This window comes from Cervus canadensis, chromosome 2, assembly GCF_019320065.1.
Source record: "Cervus canadensis isolate Bull #8, Minnesota chromosome 2, ASM1932006v1, whole genome shotgun sequence".
NCBI classification, from domain to species: domain Eukaryota; kingdom Metazoa; phylum Chordata; class Mammalia; order Artiodactyla; family Cervidae; genus Cervus; species Cervus canadensis.
The window spans coordinates 17,588,086-17,609,867 of record NC_057387.1 but is presented as its reverse complement, the minus strand read 5'-3'; the positions used below and the strand labels follow the sequence as shown (position 1 = coordinate 17,609,867).

At 49.9% G+C, this 21,782-nt stretch overlaps 7 non-coding genes and 1 pseudogene across 7 annotated transcripts; 5 read left to right on the top strand and 3 right to left on the bottom strand.

Annotated features, from left to right (window-relative positions):
- The first annotated feature begins 1,053 nt into the window (after positions 1–1,053).
- LOC122437551 lies at positions 1,054–1,217 on the top strand. Its single transcript, XR_006268360.1, has one exon. It is a non-coding gene; the product is annotated as a U1 spliceosomal RNA (small nuclear RNA).
- Positions 1,218–2,828: 1,611 nt separating this feature from the next.
- Positions 2,829–2,992, bottom strand: LOC122437549. Its single transcript, XR_006268358.1, has one exon. It is a non-coding gene; the product is annotated as a U1 spliceosomal RNA (small nuclear RNA).
- A 4,630-nt stretch (positions 2,993–7,622) lies between these two features.
- TRNAQ-CUG lies at positions 7,623–7,694 on the bottom strand. The gene has a single exon. It is a non-coding gene; the product is annotated as a tRNA-Gln (tRNA).
- Positions 7,695–9,768: 2,074 nt separating this feature from the next.
- Positions 9,769–10,510, top strand: LOC122426797 (annotated as a pseudogene).
- Positions 10,511–12,777: 2,267 nt separating this feature from the next.
- On the top strand, positions 12,778–12,851 carry TRNAN-GUU. The gene has a single exon. It is a non-coding gene; the product is annotated as a tRNA-Asn (tRNA).
- Positions 12,852–13,452: 601 nt separating this feature from the next.
- On the top strand, positions 13,453–13,525 carry TRNAV-CAC. Its single transcript has one exon. It is a non-coding gene; the product is annotated as a tRNA-Val (tRNA).
- Positions 13,526–14,059: 534 nt separating this feature from the next.
- TRNAE-UUC lies at positions 14,060–14,131 on the top strand. The gene has a single exon. It is a non-coding gene; the product is annotated as a tRNA-Glu (tRNA).
- Positions 14,132–14,912: 781 nt separating this feature from the next.
- On the bottom strand, positions 14,913–14,983 carry TRNAG-CCC. The gene has a single exon. It is a non-coding gene; the product is annotated as a tRNA-Gly (tRNA).
- Between the last annotated feature and the right edge of the window lie 6,799 nt (positions 14,984–21,782).

Below are 21,782 nucleotides of genomic sequence, written 5' to 3'. Positions count from 1 at the left end.
GCATATAAGTTAAATAAGCAGGGCGACAATATTTTACAGCCCTGACATACTCCTTTCCCAATTTTGAACTTTATTGTACCTAGGTTTAATACATAAGACCTTATTATATCTTTTGCAAGGAAAATAGCTTGATGTGATGAAAGCTTAAAGTACATGTAAATGAGATATGAGCTTTGGGTAAGCGCTTTAAAAAAAATTATATTTTAGAGACGTCTACTTCAAATGATCTTTCCAGATATTTGGTAAAGTCCTAGAGTTGTGCTGACTTAACTGATGGAAGTAAATTAACTAGATAGTTTCAAAAAAATAAGATACTGAGACATCAATTACTAAGTAAACTAAGGTATTTAGGAATACTAATAAAAAATGTTTGAACTAAACATAAGTGAAATTCTCAATGAGCGAAATTGAATTCTGAAGAATGGAAGTTCACGGCCAGTCGCGACGCTTAATGCGTTTTACTAGACATACACACAATACTACAACACGAAGACGACTGGATTTGAAAGGAACCGGTTTCCCCTGGACTGCTAAATGTTCTGTTCTCCCCCATTGAACGCCGTTATTTGAAAAAAGGTGCACAGGCTTCAGCCGACCGCCAGAACGGTGCTGGGCAGGACAAAAGTCAGGCAGGCAGCGGAGCACGCGAGGTCCCAACACATAGAGGCTGGGAGAACAGGAGCGGGAGGCGGACGTCACTTCCCCCAGAGGGCGCCCGCCGGCCGGTTGGCCCGGCCGGACGGCGTGGGAGGACGGAGGCGGGGACTAGGGCGGGGCGTGGGCTGGAGGGAAGCGCGGGTTTCCGTCGACGTCACGGCTAGGGGCGTGTCGTATGTAGATATCTGAGCGCAGGGGCTGCTGGTCCGTCTTCTGGTGCTGAAACACGATATGGTCTCCCGTGGCGTGGGAGAGAATCCAGGCCTTTTTGCTTGAAAGTGCGTGGATGCGCTGTGTGGAAGGTCGAAGAAGGCTCGGGGATGCGGGGAGTAAAGTGAGCGTGTGTGAAAAGTGGAGGGCGTATGAGGTTGAGGTGGGCCGGCCGGCTGGCAACTCATACTTACCTGGCAGGGGAGATACCATGATCACGAAGGTGGTTTTCCCAGGGCGAGGCTTCTCCATTGCACTCCGGATGTGCTGACCCCTGCGATTTCCCCAAATGTGGGAAACTCGACTGCATAATTTGTGGTAGTGGGGGACTGCGTTCGCGCTTTCCCCTGATCTTTCTGTGTGGTAAGAGTAGAACTAAAGGGGGCCTTGGTACAGCCACGGGAGTGTCACAGTGTGGAACAGGCCTGCCAGCTTTCGAGAGAACTAGAGCTTAACGTGGAAGCCGCGACGCGACTCCGGGACCGATGCTGCTAACAGCCCCAGTTGGCGCTTGAAAAATAAAGCAGCACCTGGGTGTCACGTCTTGTACCCGTCGAGAAGCGCGCCTGTTTCCGACGTTGTAACACCGGGAGCCTGCCCGGGATAGCGTGGGTGCGCCTTTTTGGCGCACGTTTGTTTTAGTGTCTTACCTGGGCCGTGTTACACACGGAGTCGGATGAGAAGTCGTCAGGAAGGGCGCCGTCTAGCCTGTCCTGTGAGAGGCTGCATGCAACTAGCCATTTTCCCAGCAGTGTCCTGTTTTCAGAGGCTTCATTTCTTGCGTGCTCAGCTGCCTTGCTTTGTCACGCCGCCCCTCCTGACCTTGAACGTGGAGTAGCTCCTCTCGGCCCTCCTGAGCCCACGAAGCCACTGCTCTTTTGAGGTGGGCTAGTCCTCTCGGCCGCTGCCCCTGACATCGGACGTGGGTAATACCGCTCCTCTTTTCTCTCTAGGCCTTCTTCAGCAGTCTTGCAAACTAGGAAACCTCCTTAAAATTCCTTCTCATTAAATGGCAATAGAAATCGTACCTTTTTTTTTTCCTTTCCGTCCAAACTAGTTTTCCTTTTCTTCCGATGAACCCCAGGCCAGTTGTTTTTCTCAGGATATGTTGTGCTCACTTCTGATTGACAAAGTCCTCATGGCAAATAGAAACCACTGGGCCAAACAGAAAAGGCAGGACCATGGCGGGAAGGACTGTCCCCCTCGTGGCTGCCTCGCGGGCGGCACTCATAGATCCGCTCACTCCCAAAAAGCCTCTGAGATTGGAGGAGGCGCTGGGAGTGGGAGTGGGGTGACGCTTAAGGGTAGGTCCAAAGGAAACTAACCAAAAAGCACACAGGATGCAGTTAGAGGATCTAGGTCATTGAAAGTGAAAAGTAGAACATCCTCTGTCTCCCCAACAACCGGAGATTTCCTTGCTCAAATATGAAATATCTGCAACAAGACCAAGGTTAATTTTTAGTGGCTTACTGATGAGAACCAAAAAGCCTCGATGAAAGAGGAGAGTGAAAAAGTTGGCTTTTTCAAAGCTCAACATTCAGAAAACTAAGATCATTACTTCATGGGAAATAGATGGGGAAACAGTGTCAGACTATATTTTTAAGGGGCTCCAAAATCACTGCAGATGGTGACTGCAGAAGAGCTCGAAAGAGCTTTCACGAAGTCGGCACTAAAACAAACGTACGCCAAAAAGGCGCACCCACGCTATCCCGGGCAGGCTCCCGGTGTTACAACGTCGGAAACAGGCGCACTTCTCGACGGGTACAAGACGTGACACCCAGGTGCTTTTTTTTTTTCAAGCGCCAACTGGGGCTGTTAGCAGCATCGGTCCCGGCGTCGCATCGCGGCTTCCACGTTGAGCTCTAGTTCTCTGGAAAGCTGGCAGGCCTGTTCCACACTGTGACACTCCCGTGACTGTACCAAGGCCCCCTTTAGTTCTACTCTTAACCACACAGAAAGATCAGGGGAAAGCGCGAACGCAGTCCCCCACTACCACAAATTATGCAGTCGAGTTTCCCACATTTGGGGAAATCGCAGGGGTCAGCACATCCGGAGTGCAATGGATAAGCCTCGCCCTGGGAAAACCACCTTCGTGATCATGGTATCTCCCCTGCCAGGTAAGTATGAGTTGCCAGCCTGCCGCCCCACCTCAACCTCATACGCCCTCCACTTTTCACACGCGCTCACTTTACTCCCCGCATCCCCGAGCCTTCTTCGACCTTCCACACAGCGCATCCACGCACTTTCAAGCAAAAAGGCCTGGATTCTCTCCCACGCCACGGGAGACCATATCGTGTTTCAGCACCAGAAGACGGACCAGCAGCCCCTGCGCTCAGATATCTACATACGACACGCCCCTAGCCGTGACGTCGACGGAAACCCGCGCTTCCCTCCAGCCCACGCCCCGCCCTAGTCCCCGCCTCCGTCCTCCCACGCCGTCCGGCCGGGCCAACCGGCCGGCGGGCGCCCTCTGGGGGAAGTGACGTCCGCCTCCCGCTCCTGTTCTCCCAGCCTCTCTGTGTTGGGACCTCGCGTGCTCCGCTGCCTGCCTGACTTTTGTCCTGCCCAGCACCGTTCTGGCGGTCGGCTGAAGCCTGTGCACCTTTTTTCAAATAACGGCGTTCAATGGGGGAGAACAGAACATTTAGCAGTCCAGGGGAAACCGGTTCCTTTCAAATCCAGTCGTCTTCGTGTTGTAGTATTGTGTGTATGTCTAGTAAAACGCATTAAGCGTCGCGACTGGCCGTGAACTTCTATTCTTCAGAATTCAATTTCGCTCATTGAGAATTTCACTTATGTTTAGTTCAAACATTTTTTATTAGTATTCCTAAATACCTTAGTTTACTTAGTAATTGATGTCTCAGTATCTTATTTTTTTGAAACTATCTAGTTAATTTACTTCCATCAGTTAAGTCAGCACAACTCTAGGACTTTACCAAATATCTGGAAAGATCATTTGAAGTAGACGTCTCTAAAATATAATTTTTTTTAAAGCGCTTACCCAAAGCTCATATCTCATTTACATGTACTTTAAGCTTTCATCACATCAAGCTATTTTCCTTGCAAAAGATATAATAAGGTCTTATGTATTAAACCTAGGTACAATAAAGTTCAAAACTGGGAAAGGAGTATGTCAGGGCTGTAAAATATTGTCGCCCTGCTTATTTAACTTATATGCAGAGTACATCATGCAAAGTGCCAGGCTGGATGCCTCACAAGATGGAGTCAAGACTGCCCAGAGAAACATCAACAACCTCAGATATGCAGATGATAGCACTCTGATGGCAGAAAGCAAAGAGGAGTTAAAGAGCCTCTTGATGAGGATGAAAGAGGATAGTGACAAAACTGGCTTAAAACTCAACATTCAAAAAACTAAGATTGTGGCATCTGGTCCCATCACTTCATGGCAAGTAGATGGGGAAAAAGTGGAAACCGTGGCAGATTTTATTTTCTTGTGCTCCAAAATCACTGCGGACGGTGACTGAGAGCCAGAAGAATCGACGGTTTCGATTTGTGGGTGCTGGGTAAGACTCTCGAGAGTCCTTTGGACAGCAAGGAACTCCAACCAGTCAATCCTAAAGGAAATCAACCCTGAGATTAACTCTGAGATTAACAAAAATATGCAGACGACAAGACCCTTATGGCAGAAAGCGAAGAAGAACTGAAGAGCCGCTTGATGAAAGTGAAAGAGGAGAGTGAAAAACGTGGCTTAAAACTCAACAATCAGAAAATGAAGATCATGGCATCTGGTCCCATCACTTCATGGCAAATAGAGGGGAAACAGTGAAAACAGTGACAGACTTTATTTTCTTGGGCTCCAACATCACTGCAGATGGTGACTGCAGCCATGAAATTAAAAGACGCTTGCTCCTTGGAAGAAAAGCTATGGCCAATCTAGACAGCATATTAAAACAGCAGGGGCATTACTTTGCAGTCAAAGGTCCGTCTAGTCAAAGCTGTGGTTTTTTCCAGTAGTCGTGTATGGATGTGAGAGTTGGATCATCAAGAAACCTGAGCGTCAAAGAAATGATGCTTTTGAACTGTGGTGTTGGAGGAGACTCTTTTTTTTTTTTTTTTTTGGAGGCGACTCTTGAGAGTCCCTTGAATTGCAAGGAGATCCAACCAGTCCATCGTAAAGGAAATCAGTCCTGAATATTCATTGGAAGGACGGATGCTGAAGCTGAAGCTTCAATGCTTTGGCCAGCTGATGCGAAGAACTGACTCACTGGAAAAGCCCCTGACTCTGGGAAAGATTGAAGGCAGGAGGAGAAGGGGATGGCAGAGGACGAGATGACTGGGTGGACTTGAGTTTGAGCAGGCTCCGGGAGTTGGTGATGGACAGGGAAGCCTGGCGTGCTGCAGCCCATGGGGTCGCAAAGAGTTGGACACGACTGAGCGACTGAACTGAATTCCTGTTACGTGACTCCTCTTGGGTGTTTTCTCAAAAGAAATATACGGACTTAAATTTCTTGTCAAGCATTTTTACGGTTTGTGTTCTTCTTTGACTGTGGAGCCAGGAAGGCTTCAGTTCAAATTCCTGCTATCGGATCCCACTCACTGACTGACTTGACAAGTTACTTAACCTTTCTATGTCTCAGGTTTCTCATATGTGAAATGAGGATGATGACGTGATACAAGCCTTTTGAAAGGATTAAGTGAGTAAACCCATTTAAAGCTTGTAGACCATGCCTGGGCACATGGCACTTTGCGTGTCTTCATTGGGTGTAAGCTCTTGCATTTTGGGAGCAACACTGGATGAAGATTGGGTGTGATTTTATTTGTTACTGACACTTTTCAGTGACTACGAACCTTCCTAGAGAGATGAAAGCAGTGACCTCCTGGGCTGAGAGGGTCTGCCTGTCTACTACCTCGTGTGATCAGCCCATCAGAGGGGGGAATAATGGGCTGATTGCTTGCTTCGAGAATGCCCCCCCCCCCAATTTATGGTTTTACAGTGGAAAACATTCCTACACATGACACAAGACCCAGAATTTTATGAGTGATACATATAATTACACAAACGTTTAAGTTGGAAACACAAGCAGTGAGCTTTACTCATATAATGTGTACATATATATAATATACAGTTACATATGCCCCAAAACTTGTAATGGGAAAAAGTAGACCCTGATCCCATCCCGCATTTCTTCAAAGAATAAACACTTTAAGGTCAGGAAACCGACTGGCTGTTTATCTCCTTATCTCTAAATAAATACTGATGCTCCGATTTTCCAGTTTCCCACCCCAGATGCTGCAGACCGGCCTGAAAAGGGGAAAGTGGAGTGTGCGCGGGTTCCCTGCCAGCCAGTCATCCCCAAGGCAGCCACCAGGACTTCCGCTCACCTGCAGACCCACACAGCCCACCTCACCGCTCCGCACGGAACCGCCAACGGAACTTTGCCAGAACAATTGCCAGGCCAGCAGCTTTGCGATTCGGGGTGAACCGGGTTCCCGGACATTTCAGTGAAGGGTGGCAGCTGCTCCAGGGTGAGGCGCTGTGAGTCGCCCCAACCCAGGGACCGCCCCGCCGCGGCACCCGCCCGCTCCTCTCCCTTCCAGTCCCTTTCTCCCTTCGGGCTCATCCTCTGTTCTCTCCTGCTCTTGCCCTTCCGGCGATCTTTTCGCCGGCCTTACCCCTTTCTTTGGAGGAGGAAATGGCAACCCACTGCAGTATCCTTGCCTGGAGAATCCCATGGACAGGGGAGCCTGGCGGGCTACAGTCCATGGGGTTGCAAAGAGTCGGACACGACTGATCACAGAGGACGCAGGCACCCCTCTCTTTTCCCGTCCTCCAAAGACAGCTGCGTCATTGAGTCCTTCGTAACCGCTGAAAGTTCCAAATTACAAGCCTCGGAGAGATGCTCCTTAGCACCGCGAAGGGAACACCTTAATAAGCTATTCAAGTCCATCACGGGCCTCATCCGTGTTTTTCTCCCACGCAGTAGAGGACACAAGTGTTTCCATCCGCTCACGTCGTGGGGTGTCTTCTCGGTGGAGCAGAGTCTCGGCAGGACGAAGGGGGCCCGGCCGGGGGTGCGGACTCCGAGCGGCCCGTCTCCCCTTCGGTCCGCAGCAGCCTGGCCGGGCGGCCGTGGGTCAAGGACCTGGGGTCTCCTCAAACGCCGGAATCCTCTTTCGGGCTGAGCTTGGGACCAAAGGACGCGATCTCCAGGAGTGAAGGTTCAAACCTTGGCCGAACAGCGGCTTTGCGTGCCCAGCGGAGACTTAGGAGCGAGAAACTCAGAATAAAATCAAAATAAACTGGGATAGGGTCAATAACAATTCGGAATAATAGAGAACCTGACTGAAACACAGTTCTTCCCAGTCAGGTCTGGAACCCTGGATGGACCCGAAAGCTGCCGTCCTGACTGATCAGTGACATCGCAGGCCCTCCCCGCCACCATTTACTCCCAGGGACGACCGTGCAGCTACAAGCCGTGCGGTGCGAAGCCCCCTCGCGGGGCAGGACTCCGTGGGCTCAGCCTCTGCCTTTTACTCCAGACACCCAGGGGACCCGACGAGGGGGCGGCACTGGCGGGGTCGCTGCGCCCCTGGGCGGGGGTTGGAGGGCTGAGGAGGGGCCGGGCTCTGGTGGGCAGGGATGGGCAGAGCCGCCCGCGTCCAGCGAGGACGCCCCGGGTCGGTCCCACACCTGTCCGCCGTGTCCGTGCGAACCACGCCGCTGGGGGTCGCGGGAGCCGGAAGGCAGGTCCTATTAGGGGTGTAAAAGGTGTGCCTCTTCTAACTAGGCAGAAAGGTCCCACCGAGATTTGAACTCGGATCGCTGGATTCAGAGTCCAGAGTGCTCACCATTACACCATGGAACCCCCTCGGGAGCCACCTGGCCTCCGCCGCCAGAGAACCGTATCCGCTTCTTTAGCCTCCAGACGTCCCACCCATAAGCTCAGGGCAGTTCTTCTAAGGCCCTGAGGAGACTCCAATACGGTTGACTCCCGCAGGTGCTCATCCCTCTTGCTTTCTCTCTGCTCCTCTCCTTTGATCGACTCAGCTCACTCTCACCTCAGAAAATGAGGTGAAATCCGCTTTGGGTTTTGTGCCAGGGAGGACCCCCTTAGCTCTCCATCACCAACCGCATAGTCTGCCTAGGTTAACCAGAGTGTCCCATCCTGAGGTAAAATTTCTGCAAATAAGAGTGTTATTTTCCTTTTCTTTGCCTTCACCCTTTTCCCATCATAGCCCAGAGGGGGCAGACGGTTGTCAGGACAGGAGGCGGGGTTTCCTGGGTCCCTTAGTTTCCTCATAGGGCTGATTACACTCCTAAGCCGCCGCCACCTGTTACGTGTAACATATAAAGCGTGTCAGCGGTGGAGTGGGAGTGGAGGCAGGAGAACGCTTCTTCTTCATATATTTCTGATTTGGAGAGGGGTAAGTTCTTCTCACAAGAGGTGTCTATTTGTTAGATTTGCCATGTAAGTAAGAACAACTATTTACATAAAACAGTCGGACAAACCAGCTATACTCACCTAAAGGTGAAGTCAGTGTCGCTCAGTCATGTCCAACGCTTTGTGACCCCACAGACTGTAGCCCGCCAGGCTCCACTGTCCAAGAGAGTCTCCAGGCAAGAATACTGGAGTGGGTGGCCATTCCCTTCTCTAGGGGATCGTCCGAAATCAGAGGTTTAACCCGGGTCTGTTGCATTGCAGGCAGATTCTTTACCTGCTGGCCCACCAGGAAAGCCCCATACTCACCTGGGGTGACTGAAGATCAACCACATGTCGTGGAGGACACGAGACAGGGCTCTGACACTTAGGCAGTCACAGACTCTTTGATCAGGTCGGTCAAGTCAGTTTCTCTCCCATTTCTTAACATATCAAACCCAGAAATTGCAGTTTTTAAAAAGGCGTACAAATATCAAGGTACCCAAGAGCACTGATTGCTGAATCATAGAGGATGCACATCCAAGTTGTCTTAAGTACAGACAGTATTTATGTGCACAAAATACCACCACACTAAATATTTACATGTAGAGTAGATATAAATCCTATCATGGCTCCGAGTAATAATCTTTACTTCTTCATCGTATCCTAAAACTGTTTCTTCCCTAATCCGATACACAGAACAGAAAAAAATAGCACCTGTTTTTAGCCGGCCGAAAAACAGAGTCAGAAAGAAGCCCAGTGTTGCCTGGAGACGTATTTGTTCCCAGAGGCTGGACAGAGGTTGACTCAAGGAGGAAGGAGGCAAAGGGGAGGCGCGAGGCTCTTGTTATGAGGAGGAAGTTCACAGCTCCAGGGTGAGAAGATGAAACTTCTTGGAAACTCAAGATGTTGAGTGGTAACGAACAGCACAAAGTGCTCCACCAGGAGAACTTGAAGAAGGGTCAAGGTTTATGGGTGCAAGGACCTGAAACGGACTCTGACTGATATAGGAAGAAAAGAACGCCCTGGGTTTTCTCGTTACCACCAACGCTGGCGCTGCTTAGAGCCCGGCGGCCGTTAGCTCGGCGGCCGTTAGCTCGGCTGTCTGTGCCCGTGTCCCGGGAAACCATCGGGTGAGAAGGACTTTTAAAAATGTGGGAGGAAAGAGCCAAAAGCTGAAGATAGCCCGATATCACCGGTCTTCTTAGCTCTACTGTGGCCAGATTTTAGTTTGGAAGAATTTGAGGTTATTGAGGGCAACGGCGGGTGGCAGAAATCAGACTCGGTGGAAATCTAGGTTGGCTCCAGTTGAAACAGCTTGAACGGGGTCCCTGCGACCCACCTTCTGCACCAATTACGAGAGCGATGACGTCGAAGTGAGTGGGTAGAAATGAGAAGACCCAGAGTTCCCATCTTTCCTGCCCTGCTCCTCTCCATCTGCACTCTGCCTTGACCTATCCATGGGACCCCTCAAGGCATGCCCGGTACTTCCTCCAAGACCGACTTAGGGACAGGCCTTTACATGGAGCACAAAGATGATGATGATGATGATGTGTCTGCTGCCAAATGGACGAGCAGCTTCTGGGGTCACAGCTGGATAGAGGAGGATGAGCGAGGACTCCGGGACCGCCGCGGCTCGCAAGACGCCAGTTACAGGAAGAGCTGCCTGCCCTGCCCGTTCCCTGTGCTTCCCAGAGTGATGTCGTCTGTCAGCCATCCTAGGAGGGATTCTGCTGCTGCTGCTGCTGCTGCTGCTAAGGCGCTTCGGTCGTGTCCGACTCTGTGCGACCCCATAGACGGCAGCCCGCCAGGCTCCGCCGTCCGTGGGATTTTCCAGGCAAGAGTACTGGAGTGGGTTGCCACTGCCTTCTCCAAGAAGGTATTCTTATGAGGGCCTGGGATTTCGATGCCACACTCCTGTGCGGGATCACAGACAGTGCTCAGGGGATGGGTCATTCAGGGAGCCGTTGGGATCAAAAGGAAGATCCCATACCAAAATTCATTCATTTCCAGACTCCTTTGAACGGCAACTGTGCTTTAGAACCTGACGTTCCGTCTCTTTGGGACCTGAGAGCAGAAAGGAGAGAAATGAGAGAGAACGCCGGTTTCTGGAAGTGAGGTCTTGCAAGAAAGTGGAGGAAGAAAGGAGCTCTAGGAAGGAAGAGCATGGAGAAGCGTACCTGCCCACCCTGTCTGGAAAAGCACTCAAACAACCCTTTGCTTCCACACCACGACTACCACGACGACGCTGCTGTCTTTCTTGAGCCCCAGTTCACCAGACCCAGGAACGGTACCTGTAAGAGGGTCTACAGATGCTGAGTGACTCAGGTGGGTGGTTGATTCAGCTGCTCCCCAAGGCAGCTTGCATCATACCCCACTTGCTTTTCAGAGTATGATCTGCTCTGTTGCCCTTGTAGGGGAATAAAGAGAATAAACGGTATTTTAATAGAATAAAGTTGTTCTTGAAAAGGCAAAGAGAGCTATTTAAAGAGCCACCCACACATCTTCACCAACCCTTCTTCCACATCAGCCTCACAAATAATCTTAAATAAAAGTCATTGGTGTGACTCGAAAAAAAAAAAAGAAAAAAGAAAGAAATCCCTGGAAAGTATGTTGAGAGATCACAAAATGGCCAGGAAACCTGGAGAACCAGGCTCTCACAAGGGGCAAGGACAGAATCAGGTGAGGTTAGAACTGGGATGGGTGGAGATGTGTGTTCTTCCCAAATCCTCCAGCCTGCACATCCGTCCCTGACCTGCAAGCAGAGAACTGGCGATGAAGGGCGGCCGAGCTACAGCAGAGCAAACCGCAAGAGCAATCATGGGAGCCTTTGTCTTGGTTCTGTATACAGAAAATCTAGAAGCAGCAAGCTAATTCAAGGTGAAATAAAGAAGGGTAAGGGTTTGTCAAAAGATTCTGAGGATAGTGACAACACTCTTTATGATTTCTCTGCGTTTAACATTAGATCCAGTCGTTTCTAAACCCAGGCATACCTGAGAACAAGAGAATGAAGTAGAATGCTCTCATGGCTCCCATTTCACAGCAGAAAGAAGGGAAGCACAAGAAGTTGTCTTTAATTTGCCTAAGGCCACAAAAAGTGAAGTCGCTCAGCCGTGTCTGACTCTCTGGGACCCCATGGACCGTAGCCCACCAGGCTCCTCCATCCATGGAATTTTCCAGGCAAGAATACTGGAGTGGGCTGCCATTTTCTTCTCCAGGAGATCTTCCCCACCTAGGGATCAAACCCGGCTCTCCCTCATTGCAGACGGATGCTCTACCATCTGAACCACCAGGGAAGCCCCTAAGGCCACATAAGGACAGAACGATTTTTGCAACCCAGAATGTGTGCACCTGAGCACAGCTTAGTCGGGTCTTTCTTCTCAAAAGTGGGTGTGTCAAGATTTCTCCGCTGTAGGGATGGGAAGAAGACCAAGAAGAGGAGAGAAGGCCAGAGAGGGAGGAGGGGAGGGTAGAAGCACAAATTCTTTTATTCGCTCCTTCCTCCCCTCTCCTTCTGCCTCCTTCATTCTTGGGTTTGCCGGCCCTCTCCCTCCTCCCCCACTCTGCTACCAGACTGAAGCAATGCTCACCGCTGGGGATCCTGGCCCCAGTCTCCTGGGAGGTCTCAGTGCACTCCCCCCAAACCCGCCTTCCCCGCTTGGTCTTCGCCCTTTCCCGCTCCCAGGTGGACCCCACAGAACGCAGCCTACCTAGCTGGGCGCTCCACCCGGCAGGCAGTGCTCCGGAGACCTTGCCCTTGCCCGCCCAAAGGGGTGCTGCGAAATCCAAAACCCGGGATAAAGGCTTTTAAAACAGAACTGTTCACTTCGAAAACCATTCTGCATTTCCATTCTCAGGGGTCTTCATGGGACGAAGGGCAAGAGACGACAATGTACTCATCCAAGTCCTGGAGCGCCCCAGCGAGTGCCAGACTCTGTCCTGGGCGTGCTGACACAGGGCGACCATCTCCGCGACCTGTGTGCTTAGTCGCTAAGTCCTGTCCGACTCTTTGCGACCCCATGGACTTAGCCCGCCAGGTTCCTCGGTCCATGGGGATTCTCCAGGCAAGAATACTGGAGTGGGTTGCATGCCCTCCTCCAGGGGATCTTCCCAAACGAGGGATTGAACCCCGGTGTCCTGCACTGCAGGCGGATTCTTACCGTCTGAGCCCCCAGGGAAGCCCACTCTGGTGGAAACCGCCTGGTGGACAGAGGAAAGCGAAGCACAACCTCGGCCCCGGAGGCCTTTGCCGGGGGGGGGGGGGACGGACGGGACTCTCATTCCTTGGGTGTAGGGGAGGAAACGGGAAGGGCCATCATGGGAGCCCACCGGGTGTTCCGCTGTCCTTGAATCTATTTCGGTTCAGGACCGGAAGGATCGAGCCCTGGATGCCGGTTTCTCCGGGGGCGCTGGCATCTGTGGCGGGTATGGGACAGGGAAATGGCACTGTTTCTCTGGGGGACAGAGCGCTCACCCTGGGAATGCCTTAAGTGTCTACTCCATACGGAGTCCAAGGGAATCGCGTACTGCTGTCTCTGTGGCGCAATCGGTTAGCGCGTTCGGCTGTTAACCGAAAGGTTGGTGGTTCGATCCCACCCAGGGACGGTGCGGTGAGGCTTTTCGAGAACACCGAAGAGACTCCCTTTTGCCAGGAGGACACCGGACAAGTGCTGCGGCGAACCGGCTTGCGGAGAAAGAGCGCAGGAGTCAGATGCAAAGGGGCAGCGGGGAGGGCGGGTCCCGGGTGGACTGGGAGCCTCGGTCATTCCTGAGAGCCCGGAGCGCTGACCGCCGGCGCCGTGGAAAGGGCCACCGAGGCGCGGGTCCGCAGCGCGGGAGGGGCGGCGTCCACACCGCTGGGATGGGGGGGTCTCCTGGGCCTCGAGCGCCCCCAGTCCCCGCCTCCTGCGGCTTCCGGGAGCTGGGGAGTCGGCGGGGGCGACCCCTGAACTCAGGCTGCGCAGCTGAGGGTCTGAGGATTCTGCGTTGGGTGCGGGACCCCGAAGGCAGCCTGTGGGGGCCCGAGGGTCCTCACTTCAGGGGAGAGGAGGAACCCTGAAGCAGGGCCCTCGGGGGCCGCCGTCTCCGTGCCTGAGAGAGCTAGGGGCGTCAAGGTCCCTCTTTCAGAGTTAAGAGTCGATGGTGTGGATAGCGGTGGCGGGACCTCGGGATTTCATGGATACTGTCTTCCGGTAGAAATTGTCCCGTTTCCGTAGTGTAGTGGTTATCACGTTCGCCTCACACGCGAAAGGTCCCCGGTTCGAAACCGGGCGGAAACAGTCCTCCTCCTCCTCCTCCTCCTCCTCCTTTTTTCCCCCCTGAGATGTGCGTTCTCGTTGGCAAAACTAACAGGCGCGAAAGGCCCGGGGTGAGGCAGGGGACGCAGCTGTAGGAAGAGTTGGTGACCACCTGGAAGTTTATTCAGCGCTCGGAAAGGCCCCGGAGCCAGGTCAGAGATCTGGAGGTGGACGGATCCGCTCATCACTCTCCACTCATCACCGAGCCTTCTTTCTTAGCAAAGAAAACCGAGGTTCACGAAGAGAGCAAGACCTGGGCTCCGCAGCGTGCCGCGCTAGAGCTAGAGCAGGAGGGACCCAGCCCGCTACTTTGTGTCCTTGCCCCGGAGCAAAAGCGACGCCCAGGACAGGAGAGGCGAAGGCCGATGAGCGGCGGGGGCAGGGCTGGGAGCCTCGCACAGCTGCACACAGCCCTGGGCCGCTGCGACATTTCCTTTCCAGCTTTCTGACGTTCTGAAGGGTCATCTTGCACTCACCTGTCACCTGGAGAAGCTAAATAACTGCTTTGTCTACAGCTCCCTGGTGGTCTAGTGGCTAGGATTCGGCGCTTTCACCGCCGCGGCCCGGGTTCGATTCCCGGTCAGGGAAAACCTTCTTTCTTCCAGCGTCTGCACTCACACAAGTCTCTCACTTCCTGACCAGAGCGGAACTGTATTTTGCTTAAAGGTCCAGTGTAGAACATTTCTGCACAGAGTTTCTAAATGCCGCTGAGTCCGCGCCTCAGGGTCCTGGACCTCAGGCTGGCTGTTGGAGCTCAGATGCCATGAACAGCCTGGGCTGGCCAGCTCTCGCCTCCACCCTTTTCTCCTGGCATGGTAAACCCAGAGTCTTACTTAACAGAGTTTCCATTCAAAGAGAATGTGAGCCTTCAGTTCCAAAAATTCATTAAAAACTCAAAGCAAAAGCTTTTCTAAGATACCAAAAGTTTGTAAGAATACGAACATCCTATATTCTGTACCTAAGTGCCCAGTTGCTATCACATTCTTTCTTTATGTAAGAGTTATGACATCACTTGGTAGTAATATGCGGATATCTCAGGATTGTTCCTTTCCTTTGGCGTCCCTCTCAAAGCTAACTTCCCTGGGACCTGTCTTCCAAGGCCAGGGAACAGCTTTACCGTCCAGAAGAGGGCCCTGTTGGCCCTTGGGGAACCTGAAATCTGTTCTCTTCTGGGTTGCTCAGTCCTTTTGAACTTTTTTCCAGCCCTTGTAGCATTCCTCTGTCCATGGGATGCTCCAGGCAAGAACACTGGAGTGGGTTGCCATTTCCTTCTCCAGGGGATCTTCCCAGCCCAGGTCTCCTGTATCTCCTCAAACAGATTCTTTACCTTCTGAGCCACCAGGGAAGCCCAAAACAAACAGGACCACGATGCATTGGCCGGGAATCGAACCCGGGTCTCCCGCGTGGGAGGCGAGAATTCTACCACTGAACCACCAATGCCGCTCTCGAGGGGCTGTTCGCAACGACTGCCTAGTTGGAGTTCTAGTCAGGTCTTTCTCAAGCGCGGGCCACTCGTGCCCTTTGTTCCCAGGACGGTCTAGGCTTTCCTCCGCCGCCCTCCGCGGCACCGGCTGCGCCCTGCCTCCTGAGGGTTGCTTTGGCGGGCAGTCAGGTGCGCTCCGGCTCCGTCTGAGTGGGGGAACCGCCTGCTGCTCGTGCTCACTGGCTCAGCCTTGTCCAACTCTCTGCGACCCCTTGGACTCTCGCCCACCAGGCCCCTCTGTCCAGGGGACTCCCACGCTCCTTTGCTGGAAACCCGTCGAGGCAGTGCAGCTGCCCCCTTGGCTCTGGCCTGGCTCCCTGTGCCCTGCAGGGAGGGCCCTTTATCTAAAGCTAAGCCTTTAGATAAGTTAGTGCTCTCCATGCTACAAACAAGAATAACATTCAAGTTGATAATAAGGATGAAGCTCGAATCCTTTTACACTCCTGAAAATTCTAATAATTGATGTATAATTACATAGAAAATATTTGTCCTGTCATGCTCCCAGCGATGACTCCTGGTCATGCACCACACTGCTTTAATAATTTTGGTCTAAAAACTACTTCATGGTGACTTTCAGATTTATTATTATTTATAAAGTTTAAAATTATGTATCTCAGTAAATTAAATATATCACATAATACCTTTTAAATCAAGATTCAGTCTTTAGATTCTCGAAATCATAGTGACTTAATAATTCCCCTTTCAATTTGGGGTAAATGTTTTTAGGTCTCATCTAATATGTGATTCTAAGCAGCATTTATCAGCCACGAGTCAGCTCAAATTTCGATTTTAAGATCTATCGTTAACTTTAAGTTCTTTGACGGATGTTAAATTGGTTGAATTAATGTATAATATTTGCCTGGAGAATTTCTAATTATGGTAAAAAATAATGCTGCCCATATTTTTATAGAGTATACATAGAAGGGCTGTAGCTTAACAGCTTAAGAGGATGTGTGGGTACCTTTAGCAGATGTTCCTGAATGTAGCCATAATGTCACTTGAAGATGAGTACAACACATGGACTCTCTAAGCTAAGTAAGGACCTGTTGCTTACCTGAGGTACTCCTTTATTTAAAAAAAAATTCCTGATTCTTAGTTACCTGCCTTCTAGATCTCAAGTCACCCATTTTCCCATGTGCTATGTAATTCTTTTTTTACTCCGTGCTGGGGTCCTTATGCGCTGGCAGGCAGATGAACCTGAGAAGAACGTGACAGGCTGTTCTCCTGCTGTGATTCTTATTTGTCTCTGTGTGTGTGTGTCTTATTTTTGATGCCTCTTGGTGTGAATGCACCTTGACTTTGCTCCTGATACAGCAGTTTTCCAGGAGAAGGGCCTGGTACCTGGTGAGCACCTAGTAAGTGCTTCCTGACTGAAGGACTCCTAATGCACAGTTCCAGAAAACTGGTGAAGAAGACAGAAAATGGGTAAGAGCCACAGCAGCCTAGAGTATAAGGGACAGAGAGAGACAGAAGGGCACACACTCCAAGAGCGAAAGAGAAGGGCAGAGGGAAATGTCCTAGAACCTAGAGACATCCTCGACTGAGTACGGAAAATCCAAAGACCTCTTGTTTCCTCATGAGCTTCAACTGAGGAATCAGTGGAAGGCGGACCAGGAACTCTCAGGATCCAGGTTTGCACAAGATATATTATTGGTGCAGGATTCTGTAGCTTGCGCCAATTTGTCTCAAATGAGATAATTTTTGCAGATGTAGCCACGTACTGTTGAGATATCATTCGGAGACAAGTCTCAGGCTTGCAACTGCACCGGTAAATTGGAGGGAGACCCCTCATTAGATTGTGTGCATCCAACCTAAGCCAAAATACAACTCATAAAGGGGAGGTAAGACGATAAATGTCTGGAACCAGTGAGTCTTTTTTTTTTTCTTTAAACTCCTGTAATGCATAAGCTGCTCTGCAAGAAGCTCTCCGGAGTCATTCTGGCTGGTCTTCTCTGGAGCGAATTGCTGGGTCACCACTATAAACACTTACAATTATTAGAATACTTTCCGATCGGCTTGGAAGTTTAGCTGCTGAATATGTGCGACCTCTGGGAGATGAACACATTGTCTTTTCATTGTACCTCCCGCTAAGCTGAGTCAGTAGGGCACAAATTCCTTTGTTAGAGTAACAGACATGTGTATTGACAGTTTCCTGTGATGGCAAGACCATGAAGAAAAAGACTCTTTCCTTGAGTTGGCAAAATACATTGGAATATAAATTAGAACATCTATTTAGGGAAAACTAAGAACATGCAAGGGATGCCTTCAGTTTCCAGCAAAGGTGCAGTGACAGAAATCAGACTAACCCTCCTTCCTAAATCTCACTGTCCCCCTTTGAGCCACTCCCAAAGGAACAAAAAGACAAAGAGCATGAAATACTAGCTTCTAAGCCACTGAAAATCAGGCTTTAGCAAAGGATAGCAAGCCCTGAGAGGTGACAAGCAAACAAGATGAGTCTTGCCATGGGCCCAGCTTCCTGCTTTCAGTGAGTTCCCAGGCTGGGCACCAAGAGGAGGATTTGAGGTCAATCCACTGGGCTCAAGAAGCTGAGTGTTGGTGGAGAGCAAGGCAGCTAGAGTTCACAGGACAAAGATCCAGTGATTGTTATTTGCAATGCAGAAGTAGAGATACAGATGTAGAGAACAAAGGTAGGGCTATCGAGGGGGACAGGGGAGTTGGAGGAACTGGGAAGTTAGGATTTACCTATATGCGTTACTGATGCCATGTATACAGTAAATAGCAAAGGGGAACCTACTCTACGGCATAGCGAACTACTGGATGCGCTGTGGTTACCTAAATGAGAAGGAAATCCAAAAAAGAGGGGATATATGTGTATGTATAGCCGATTCACTTTGCTATTATCACAACATCGTAAAACAGCTATACTTCAATAAAAGTTAATAATAAAAGAAAGAAACATGAAGAAAGGTCCAGTGATGAGAGAGAGTGGGAGACAGAGAGAACGCTGGGATGTGAAAGGGTCTCCCTCAAGTACTCAGCAGGGTAACGATCGGGGTATCCTTGTGAAAAAAGTGCCTGTGGCCAAGGAAAGAAAGTTTTAAAAAGATCCTGGTGCAATGCCTGCTGCTCACACAGGACAAGCAATTGTATTCGATCCCCCCAGACTGAACTACTCCTAACTCATGGGCCATTGGGAAGAACATTCAGAAAACTCTTGTTACAGTATTGGGAATAAGCAGCTCTAGACTAACCTACCTAAAAAATCATGAAAGGAAGATCCAAAGGGATCAAACCATTTATAAGTCGCTCGAATGTACCCCAGATAAAACTCAAGAAGATTCGTAGGAATACCAAAATAGCCAGTGCCCCAAATGAGAAACTCTGACCACGTTTGGGCTCCAATCAAAGGATGTCAGTCATGCAAAGAGGCAGGAAAATGACAGGTAAGAAGGAGATGGATGAATGAATGAGTCAATCAAATTGAACCAGAAGGGACACAGTGTAAAAATCTGCAGAGAAGACTTTAACAGTTATCATGACGGTATACATATGTCCAAAATGTCAATTAGAAACGTAGAACATACAAAAATGGCAAAAAGAAATCAAACTTTAGAGCTGAAAACTGTAACATCCAATGCAATAAATTCACCGGATTGAAGAGCAGATTAGACATGGCAGAAAACAACAAAAACAAGATTATGGAACACAAAGCAATGAAAAACTGTTCACAATATCCAAATGGAAACTCACTGTCAAAATAAAATGCTTTTAATGAACATAGTGTCACTGAACACTTGTTTTTCAGTTACTAACTCGTGTTTGACTCTTTGTGATTCCATTGACTGCAGCACTCCAGGCCTCCCTGTCCCTCCCTGTCTCTCAGAGTTTGCCCACGTTCGTGTTCATTGGATCGGTGATGCCATCCAACCATCTCATCCTCTGTTGCCCTTTTCTCCTTCTGCCTTCAACCTTTGCCAGCATCAGGGACTTCTCCAAGGAGTCTGCTCTTCTCATCTGGTGGCCAAAGTATTGGAGTTTCAGCATCATCCTTCCAATGTGTATTCAGGGTTGATCTCCTTTAGGATTGACTGGTTTGATCTCCTCGCCGTCCAAGGGATTTTCAAGAGTCTTCTGTAACACCACAGTTCAAAAGAATCAGTTCTTCAACATTCTGCCTTCTTTGTCATCCAACTCTCACATTGGTACATGACTACAAGAAAGAGCATAGCTTTGACTATATGGGCCTTTGTGGGCAAAGTGATGTCTTTGCTTTTTAATGCACTGTCTAGGTTTGTCATAGCTTTCCTTCCAAGAAGCGAGTGTCTTCTAATTTCATGGCTGCAGTCACCATCTGCAGTGACTTTAGAGCCCAGGAGCAGAAAATTTGTCACTGCTTCCACATTTTCCCCTTCTATTTGTCATGAAGTGATTGGGCTGGTTGCCACGATCTTAGTTTTTTTTTAATATTGAGTTTTAAGCTGGCTTTTTCACTCTCCTCTTTCACGCTCATCAAGAGGCTCTTCAGTTCCCCTTCGCTTTCGGTCATTAGACTGGTGTCATATGCATACCTGAGGTTGCTGATATTTCTCCCAGCAATCTTGATTCCAGCTTGTAACTCATGCAGCCTGGCATTTCCCCTGATGTGCTCTGCATACAAGTCACATAAACAGGGTGACGGTAAACAGCCAAGTTGTACCCGTTTCTCAATTTTGAACCAGTCAGTTGATCCGTATGAGGTTCTAACTGTTGCTTCTTGACCCGCATACAGGTTTCTCAGGAGACAGGTAAGATGTTCTGGTATTCCCATCTCTTTTAGAGTGTTCCACAGTTTGTTATGATCCACACAGTCAAAGGCTTTAGTGTAGTGAAAGAAACAGGAGTAGATGTTTTTTCTGGAATTCCCTTGCTTTGTCTATAATCCAGCAAATGTTTGCCATTCGATCTCTGCCTTCTCTGCCTTTTCTAAACCCAGCTTTTACAGCTGGAATTTCTCGATTCAAATTGAACGCTGAAGCCGAGCTTGAAGGACTTTGAGCATAATCTCACTAGCATGGGAAGCGAGTACAATTGTCCAGTACTTTGAACGTTCTTTAGTGCTGCCCATTGAATGGTAGCACATCATTGAAAGACCTGATACACGGGTGACTGATGCTCCTGAAAATACCCAGGGACGAGAAAGTTTTTGGAGGCACAATGTCAGCTAATTCCAATCATAGTAAAGATTTTAAACCCACCGATCCAAGGAGCCAAATGGACAAAATGAATGAGCACGACAGCATGGAAAAAACACATCTAGTCCCATCGTAATTAAAGTGCTCAAAGCCATTGAGAAAGCATATAGTCCCCGAGGGACCAGAGGAAAAAGACCAGGTACATATAGAAACAGAAGTACACATGTCAGATCTCATCAGAAGCATAGAAGTGAGGGACTTCCTGGGTGTTGGATCCCTGGTTGGAGAGCTAAGACCCCACAGGCCTCATGGCAAACAGGAAAAAGAAAAAAAAAAAAAATCAAACATGAAACAGAAGCCATACTGTAACAAATTTAATAAAGACTAAAAAGAGAGAGAAGAGGAGAGAGATGCATGGAAGTTAAAAGACAGTGGAGCAGCCTCCTCAAAGGACTGAAGCCAAAAAAGTCAAGGTGGAATTCTATCACTACCCACCTTCAGAGTCCTTCAATGTGAAGGTGAATAATGACCGTTACAGACATACAAATGCTGAAAGACTTCATCAGCAGCAGACCCACGATACAAGGAATGCTAAAGGAATCCTCCAGGAAGAACACCACCAGATGGAAATCTGGATGCACGCCCAGGGATGAAGGAAAAGAGAAATGGTATCTGTATGGGGAAAATAAAAGATTTTTAATATAAATCTCTATAGAAATATGTAACTGATTATAAAACAGAACAGTGCATTTGCTACATGCTCAGCAAAGGAGAAACGTAAAGAAATACGGTTACTGGTTTCACTGCTTCAGGAAAGTCTGGACTCCCAGTGACCTGGCAAACCTCCTGTGCACCTAAGACGCAGGACAGGAGGGTAGCGGTAGAGGAGCCCTTTTGCCGTTCCCGGAGAGGTTGCGCAGCGGGGAAAGAACCACAACCCTTCTGAGTGTTTCAAGGAAGGCTTTCCCAAGGTGTGCTTAGAACAATCAACCTTTCCGTGAACAGCCAAAGGCACTAATAGATGGCGCCCCAGAGACACGCTCAAGGAAGGTACGTCTCATCCCTACGGATGGGTAATTACCCGCTTCCACGGCCGGGGGAGCCACACACGTTTGCGAGGGCAGAAACGCGCCAGAGACGCCCCGGGCCGGAGCCGCGGGGGCCAGAGGGAGGCTGAACGCCGGGTGGGCCCCGACTGGTTCTTTCGGTTCTTTCCTCCGCCTGCACCCGACCGACCGTCTGCACCGCTGGTGTTGCCCTCCCTCGGCTCGGCCGCGGTCGGTGGGGCGGGAGCCGGAAGCAGCGAAAGGGGAAGGTCGATCCAAAGGGACGAAGGCGAGGAGCTGGAAAAGAAGCCGGCGAGGTGGGGACGAGGACAGCGAGACTTCCCAGAAGGAACGTGCCGGATCTGGGGAGATGAGAATTGGTGTTTGGTTTGATTTTGTTTCATTTTGTCGTAATATATCAGAATTGAGAGAAAGAGCGGGGGAACCAATGATCGAGCATGAAAGACAGAAAACGAATACTCGTCGTTTCCAAGAATAAAGCAGCTTATAACGATGGAAATCATTTTCCCTCAAAGGACGTACGTTAAAGGCTGTTCTCATCGCTTGATATGTGGCAC